Source organism: Mizuhopecten yessoensis, unplaced genomic scaffold (genome assembly GCF_002113885.1).
Source record: "Mizuhopecten yessoensis strain PY_sf001 unplaced genomic scaffold, ASM211388v2 scaffold2213, whole genome shotgun sequence".
Lineage (NCBI taxonomy): Eukaryota > Metazoa > Mollusca > Bivalvia > Pectinida > Pectinidae > Mizuhopecten > Mizuhopecten yessoensis.
This window is the reverse complement of record NW_018404434.1, coordinates 1,267,264-1,275,655: the sequence shown is the minus strand read 5'-3', so window position 1 is coordinate 1,275,655 and position 8,392 is coordinate 1,267,264. Positions and strand designations below refer to the sequence as shown.

The window sequence follows — 8,392 nt, the reverse complement described above, 5'->3', positions numbered from 1 at the left end:
CGCCCGCCCGCCCGCTCACGTGATAACATAATACGTCCCCGTCTTCGACGGGCGTATAAAAAGTTTCATAAATTAACAATGATGGCAGACAGGATGATGTTCAACTGGGTGCCTCCACATCTCCTGGTTGAAAAGGTTAAGGTGGCACAGAAATATTCCACGATAAATGAACGCACTTGGACTGAACTGTAGATTATAGGCAGAGCTAATAAATTGAAATATCAGAGAGAAAATAGCAATATCTGAAGAATAATATGTCCTTTAAATAATGCATCCACTAAATTATATAACCTATTTTAAAATCTACATGTGGATTGACCTAATGTTTTATAAATAAACAATGCAAAATTGCATGTACATTTTATGTATGTCTATAATATTTTAATTTTAAAATGAAATACTTTTATCAATTCCATCTCAAAGGTCACAGGGACCAGTTCCCTACCACCGGTTTTGAAATGTTTAAACTACTCTTCTGAACAGATACATGTAGGAGTATATAAGGCTCATTGCCAGTAGTATGTTTGAATGAAGGACTATCATTTTTTTCCAAATGCATATAACCTTGAAATTGACTAACTTTTAAGTTAACAGGACTAAAATGTGTTTGCTGTTTAAAAATATAAAGTGTCAAAGAGTCCTAAAGCCATGATAATACTGACTATAGGCATGCATCATTGTATCTATTGTTTGGTCAAATTAATATAATCTATTATACAATGTGTAACAGATCCTTAAGGCTTACAGTAGTAACATTTGGCCTGCCTCTTGGAGTTGCTAGCATAACATGATTTCAAGTTTAAAATGTTTGACCACAGTATTAGATCCAAGTCTGAGGTTTGACTAATCGTTAACTTCCAACAAAGACGATATATATGCTGTAGACTATCTGTATCTGTGTTGATACTGATTTGACTACAATTCTGAAGATAGCACTCAGGGAGGGGATATATGCTACACTTAGTCAGATTTTGTAGTCTGTTTTTGAAACTGTCCAAATCATCTGCCAAAACTGTACACTATATTGCCACGCCAGGATTGAAAGTGTGCATAAAAAAATATGGAAATTGGGGATGAATTCAACTATTGAGGTCATTCCAATATGGCTGCCACACCAAACTGTATATCAAATTCAATAATGCATTCCGTTAGCATTAGATTCTGGTCACAAAAAAATCCTCCTCCAATATTTCGCAAACATAATTGAGATACATGTACACTAATTTCAGAAAAAATATTCAATAACTGATGAAACAAATCACTTTTTATATGTCCATTTTCACAATTCAGGAAAAAATCCATTTAAACTTGTAAATATCATAAGGTTGGATGTCCATGGAGATCATGCATCCAGAATATCACAACTGAGCATAATTAAAGCGAACAAGGCTTACTGAGGTTGGAAGAAAGCACGCAAAAGCAAGCAAGATATTACCTGTACACCATTCACTACAGGCAATGCAATATGGCTTGTATCAAAAGTCTTGTTAGCTTTATGAATTATTGTAAAATATCCAATCAAAATACATTTCATCATTTTCGAAATTTGAAGCATTTTCTCACATTTTTCTCGACAATAGTCACTACATGGATACTTCAGGAATGCATATACAGGTAAGTTTTTTCATTATTTTATTATTCATTGCAATTTTGCGCCACTCAAATTCTGCATTCAAATGTTACTTTTCAGACAAAGTCAACAATATTTTCAACAAATAATTTCTGCGAAGGTTTTCTCAATTTGTAATACACAAGTTCTCACTCAATGCAGATTGTTAAAATAAATTTGACCTTGACCCACTGTGAAGGTAAAAGATGATAAGTAATCTCAAACAGCAATGAATAACACGTGGATGTATTTACTTATGTAGGTCTGAACAAAAACAAACGGAAATAATGAATAATCCAAAGATCTATCGTATATTGACACGCGTTTAACATATGTTTCCTAGTTATGACAAGTGATAAGAAAATATCATAACCGAATACACACGCAGACACATAAAATAAACAACATTATAATATTACGTACCATTCAATCGAACTGTCCTCATTATTTGTTCAATCGTCAGGGTCCCAGACGTGCTTTAAAAAATCTGAGGATAAGGTAATGTCAGGAATAGTGACCCTAATGAGTGTAAGTGAAGGAATAAGTGTTCCAGAAGGTGGTAAAGGATGTTACGATAGTACCCTTACCTAACTACGAGCATTTTTTTTTATATCTATCGTAGCAGTGCGAAGTATGGAAAAGGATCACATCAATATATACAGGATTCGCACTGCATGTAATGCAATGCGAGCAACTCGTATAGAAATGAAAGCAGAAAGAATCTCACGACGGACGCGGTACCATATGTTAATTATTTAAGGAATGATTTTTATTTTTTCAACATTTATGAGGTCATAACAACAATGGGTTTATGGACATATTGAATGAATCGCGTTAGCGATTCATGTAAAATATGTCCAAAAACCCATTGTTGTTATGACCTCATAAATGTTGAAAAAATAAATATCATTCCTTATATTTACATTGACGAATCCTTTCAGTGGATCGATATAACAACGAATAAAACAAATAAACAGGGTTTGTTCCTGCTTATACACGGGTGCAACGCAGTGGCGAGAACAGTGTTTTTTCGCGGGGAAATGTGACACTATCGTGAGAGATCTTAGCAACCGTCAACAACAATAACACAACAAAATGTAGTTCCATATTCAATGTTTATTTGTAGCACAGGACACGTGAATACGTGGATATTTCACAAAGCACAGTTCAATAATATTTTAAGATGTAAGAATTAAGCATCTAGGTCGGTCGTTCCGAGTGAGTAGTTTTTGTAGTGTATTACTACGCAGTGTGATCAGGTTACTATCAGTTCCCACGTGCTGAGATTCTATGAACACCTGTGTTATGCATTTATGAATGTAATTTTTGTCAATGGGTCTAAGCATACAGAATGTAAATATTTCTGTATAGAATATACATTGGGCTATTGTGACGTCGCTATGCTTATGACGTCATAACTGTAACGTTGGAGATTACACTAGTGCTTCACTGTCAACTAGTGGCTGTTCTCTGTATGGATTTACCCTGACGTTAAAATGTGTTCAGACTAATATTATGTCTTTATTTCTGCGTGAACTGTAAGTTGATTAACATAAAATGTAAATATAAGTATTGGTTGTCATATTTTTGACATGCAATGCATGGTATGTAACATACATTAACTTACCGACATATTTAACATGGGGCGCGCTAAATGTGTAGGTAAGCCATTTGTATGTTACACACCAATGCATGTCAAAAATATGACAACCAATCCTTAATTATCATATGTTCATGTTAAATATTTACACCAGCTTTAGTTAAAGTAAATTGTATTTAATGCTTTTTGTAAACATGAAAATAATTCTCATAAATATGGAACGAATATTTTCTATTAAAGTGTATCCCGAATTAATTGATATACATGTAATACGTTATAAAAATAATTCATATGATACAATCCCAGTCGGCACATAACGTTGCCACACCATTGTGATCAGGTCAGATCAGGTCAGGTACAAAATAACCTACGATGGGACAAACATATTAACAACATCACCGCCAATGCCAATAGGTCCCTAGGTTTTCTAAAACGCAACTTAAAAATAAACTCACCACATAAAAAAGAACACGCATACAAAGCACTAGTTAGGCCAAAACTTGAATACTGCTCTTCCATTTGGGATCCACACAACACAAACCAAATTAAACAAATAGAAAAAAACGCAACGAAGAGCAGCACGCTACGTATACAACAGATACCACAACACTAGCTAGCTCCGTAACAGATATGATCCACAAACTACAATGGCAACACTACAAACACGGCGCTGTCACACAAGAATTATCCTTTTTCACAAAATTTTACACCAAACAGTAGCCATAAACACAACACATATACTCACACCGGTAGACCATCGAACCAGACATGCACACCCTCACGCATACAAACACATATCTGCTACAAAGGACACCTACAAATATTCATACTTTCCACACACAATAACACTATGGAATCTCATACCCATAGCAGCAGTACAATGCACAACACTAGAGAACTTCAAGGCACACTTACCCTATGCAGCCCTTGAAGCCCTCATCACACTCTAAAACATACCCCAGTTTTTATCTTTTATCTATACCTTGCACAAAAAATCACACACACCCTAAGTAATCACTGTAAATAACCCCCTTTTCACGCCTCTGCAATAGGACAATGGATTACTTTTCCTCCAAGTATACCCTCTTACATCTTCATGTTGCTCTCGAAAAATATCTATTAATACTAAATTATCAAAGATTTCTAATACTTTATCTCTAGCTTTAGGATTATAAAGGTTTTTGTAATTTTTGTCATAATCTAGTTTAGGATTCATTATTTAGTTCTCCACAGATAATAATGTATTTATTTGCAAATTCTTAAATGATCTCTGTTAGAATATTATAAAACTCAGAGTCATCCTTATTTGGGCCATATACATTAATAAGAGTAATTCTGAAAGTTTCAATTTCAATATCTAGCGCTAGGAAATTGCCTGACTTATCTTTCTTTTTCTTAAACACTTTGAGTTCAAAATTATTTTTAAAAAGAATAACAACACCTCTTGCAGGTCCTCCTTAAAAGCGTCTTCAACCGACAACAAGCGTCTTCAAGTGTCAACAAGCGTCGCCAGACAAAATCTATAAAAATATCGTATTAAGTAAGCGACATCAGAAGATATGTTGTTAATATGACTATAATACACCTCTATACCAGATTTCAATTTGAAAAAAATGACCGAGTTATGATGAATTGAATTTTGTATTAACCTGTACAGTTAAGATAGCGTCGCCAGACGATATCTTTAAAAATCTCTTACTAAAGTAAGCGACATCAGATGATATGTTATTAATAAGACTTTTATTGATATATACTCCAAATTTTAGCTACATATTTGAAAAAACGACCGAGTTATGATAAATTGATTTTTTACGATCGGTGGCGTGGCACACGTGTGTGAATAGAACTCCGCAGATCATGAAGCGTCTTCAGGCTTTAACTCTAAGATTAACATATAAAGTAAGCGACATCCGAAGATATGTTATTCATATGACTACGATACACCTATGTACCAAACTTGAAAAAATGACAAAGAAATGATGAATTGAATGTTTACGATCGGCGGCGTTGCACACGTGTGTAAAGAAATCTACAGATCGTGAAGCGTCTTCAAACTATATCTCTAAAATTAATCTAAAAAAGTAAGCGACATCCGACGATATGTTATTCATATGACTATAACACACTTTTATACCAAATTTCAGTTTGATATTTGAAAAAAATGACAGAGTTATCGTGAGGTAAAATTTTACGATGTACAAGTATGAAGATTTACAGCGTATCACACATGTGTGCACACATATATAAGGATTCGCATAGCTGAACACGGCCAGCCCGGATTAAATTGCTGTGTAAACACTGGTACATAATGTATAAAATATTTTGTTTGTTTTATTATTTGTTTGTTTTATTATTTGTTGTTTTCCTCATCAGAATGGATGATTTTTTTCAGTTCCATGGATGATTTTTTTTCAGTTCCATTCTTTGTAGAAGTTAACAGACCGCTACGGACTCTTTGTCCGTAATATATGATCGTTTGACTATATCTATGTAATGTGTTTAAAAACATATAAATACTGCTTTTTTATTTGTAGACTTATAAATAAAAATTAAATAAAAATTAAACTTTTAATAAAGCTTAATGCCTAATACCGTCGTTATTTTCATATTTTTAGCGATTTCTGCGGTATTGTTAACATATCATTCGTAGAAGAAGAAAAAAAAAGTTGGTTTTCTAGCACACATCTTTTGGGAACTTTTAACTTTTAGAGCTTTATCAATGTTAACGATTCACGTCAGGCAACTAAGCTTGAAATTTTGCGCGTGCTCGGCCAGTTCATAGTCACCGGTACGAACGACCATCAAGAGTATTGCGATTGTTGCATGCTGAATCAGCTCGGGAACTTGTGAGGTTTGAATAAGCTTGATGGTTTGATTCATTATTTCGAAATGGTTGTTTTTCAACCTTTTAGACAATCACTTTTCTACGTACACCATCCACGGACTTATACTAAATCTAATTCCGTGGTACATCAGAGTATTGAAACTGTTGAATGGTATAACGTACCTAAACCCTGAATTCGATCGGGAACTTCATAAGTTTGAAACTTGATGATTTGCAATTGTTGTTTTTCAATCTTTTTTTTGTAAAACACCCCGCGCTTGATCGTTGGTCAAATCTGTTCTGACCAATATGTCTCTATACGTTTTCTATACGACTCATCAATCTTTTGCGAGATAGGAATGGTTTTTATATTAAATATCAATTCAAAAAAACATTTTTTCTTGTGTTATTTTGTCATAGAATATGCATAAACTGATCTTTTTAGGGGCAACATATTTTTTAGATATAAAGTAATAGGTATAGACGTCTCATTCTTAACGTAATTGATTATACCATCACAGCATGTCAGTGAAACAATGTTTATACAGCAATATGATCCGAGCTGGCCGTGTTCAGCTATACGATCGAAGTCCTACGTACATGTAGACATATGTGACACGCCGAGAGCTTCAACCTCACGACCACTCGGGCAATTAAATATCGACCTGAAACTTTGTATAAAGTCATATCAGTCATATGAATAACATAGCATTCACCGTCGGCCCTCTGGGCTTTTACGATTTCAATCGACTGCCTTTCGGTCTTGCGAATGCCCCAGCCACTTATCAGCGGCTAAAGGAACAGTGCCTTGGGGAGCTGCATATGGTTGATTGCTTCAAATACCTAGATGATGTAATAATATTTTCTTCAATATTCGAGGAACATCTTCAAAAACTCTCTAGGGTACTTGACCGACTGCGACCATGTCTAGATGCTGTCTCCAGTGGACGTCGACCAGCTAAAACCGACATGTCGACCCCCTCTTGGAACCCTCAGCTATATCGTCAGTTTGACCCGCTGAAGGTTAGTAGAGGGATATTACATAGAGATTCAGTTGTGGACGGAAGGACCAAACGTCAACTTGTTATACCCTGATGAAAGAGTTGGACAGGTTGATCGGGATAGAGCAAGCCAGAACCACTCCATACCATCCTCAAGGAAACGGACAATGTGAGCGGTTCAACCGTACACTCTTGAGCATGCTAGGGACGTTGGAACATGCCCAGAAGCTAGACTGGAAGTCTCATGTTGCAGCTTTAGTGCACGTCTATAATGCTACGAAACGAAGAATGAAAGCACTGGGTTCTCGCCATTCTGCTTGATGTACGGTCGTGAACCGAGGTTACCAGTATATTTGGCTTTCAACATCGGACAAGACCAGGATGTATCCAAGGCTACCAGCACTAAGTATGTAGCAGATCTTAGGAGGAGACTACAAGAGGCGTATAACACGGCCCTGATAAAAGCGACTCATTCCCAAGAAAGACAAAGGACCGGATATAATAGACGGGTACGAGGAGCTTGTGCATCCGTAGGGGACCGAATCCTGGTAAAGGTAGTTGCCTTCGACGGTAAGCACAAGTTAGCCGACCGATGGGAGGAAGATGTTTATGTGATTCTGGACCAGCCAGACTCAACCATGCCTGTGTTTGTGGTCAGGAAGGAAAATGGCGAAGGTCGGAATAGAATACTACACCGTAATCTACTCCTACCTATTGGACATCTTGACCCGTTACTAGAAGAAAACAGAGACGAATTAGAATCTTCTTCGAAGAAGGGAGACGAAACAAGGACAACACCTAAACCGAGGCCGAGGCCAACACCCAAGCCCCGGATCAGGAATCAGCCTCCACCTCCACAGAGCCCATCTGTGGACAACAGGTTGGACGATGAAACCAGTGATGATAGCGAGGGAGAAGGGGGGAATTGTGGATGTCGGTACCTCACCAGTTACAGGATCCGCCCGACGTTCCTTCGAATGTCGACGGAGGCGATCCTGTAGACCATGAGTCGACCATGGGAGGACACACAGAGGAAACTTCTACTGAGGGCAAAGAGTCCAACGAGGAGGAACACCCGGTTGTTGAGGAGGTGCAGGACGTGGATATCCCCTCGTCGCCGGAAGTACGACGGTCCAATAGGACAAGACGGAAGCCGGACAGATATGGGGACTTCGTCATGGCAACGGATCTGGCGACTAACCCATAGGAAATGAAAGCAGAATATTTAAGATCACTTTTCCAAGATGGATTGTTTGCGTCCAGTACTTTGTTTGTTTGTTTGTTTATGTTTAACGGCCCATCGACGGCTGGGGTCATTTAGGGCCATGGTGATTTATTTATTTCATTTTATTTTTATC

At 36.9% G+C, this 8,392-nt stretch overlaps 1 protein-coding gene across 2 annotated transcripts in view; it reads right to left on the bottom strand.

Annotated features, from left to right (window-relative positions):
• The window catches only part of LOC110445342 (aquaporin-12B-like), a 68,622-nt gene extending 66,537 nt beyond the window's left edge, over positions 1-2,085 (bottom strand). For both annotated transcript variants that reach the window (XM_021489903.1, XM_021489902.1), the window contains exon 1: positions 2,033-2,085. The gene's annotated coding sequence lies outside the window, so the exon portion shown is untranslated. The remainder of the gene's footprint in view (positions 1-2,032) is intronic.
• Positions 2,086-8,392: the final 6,307 nt, after the last annotated feature.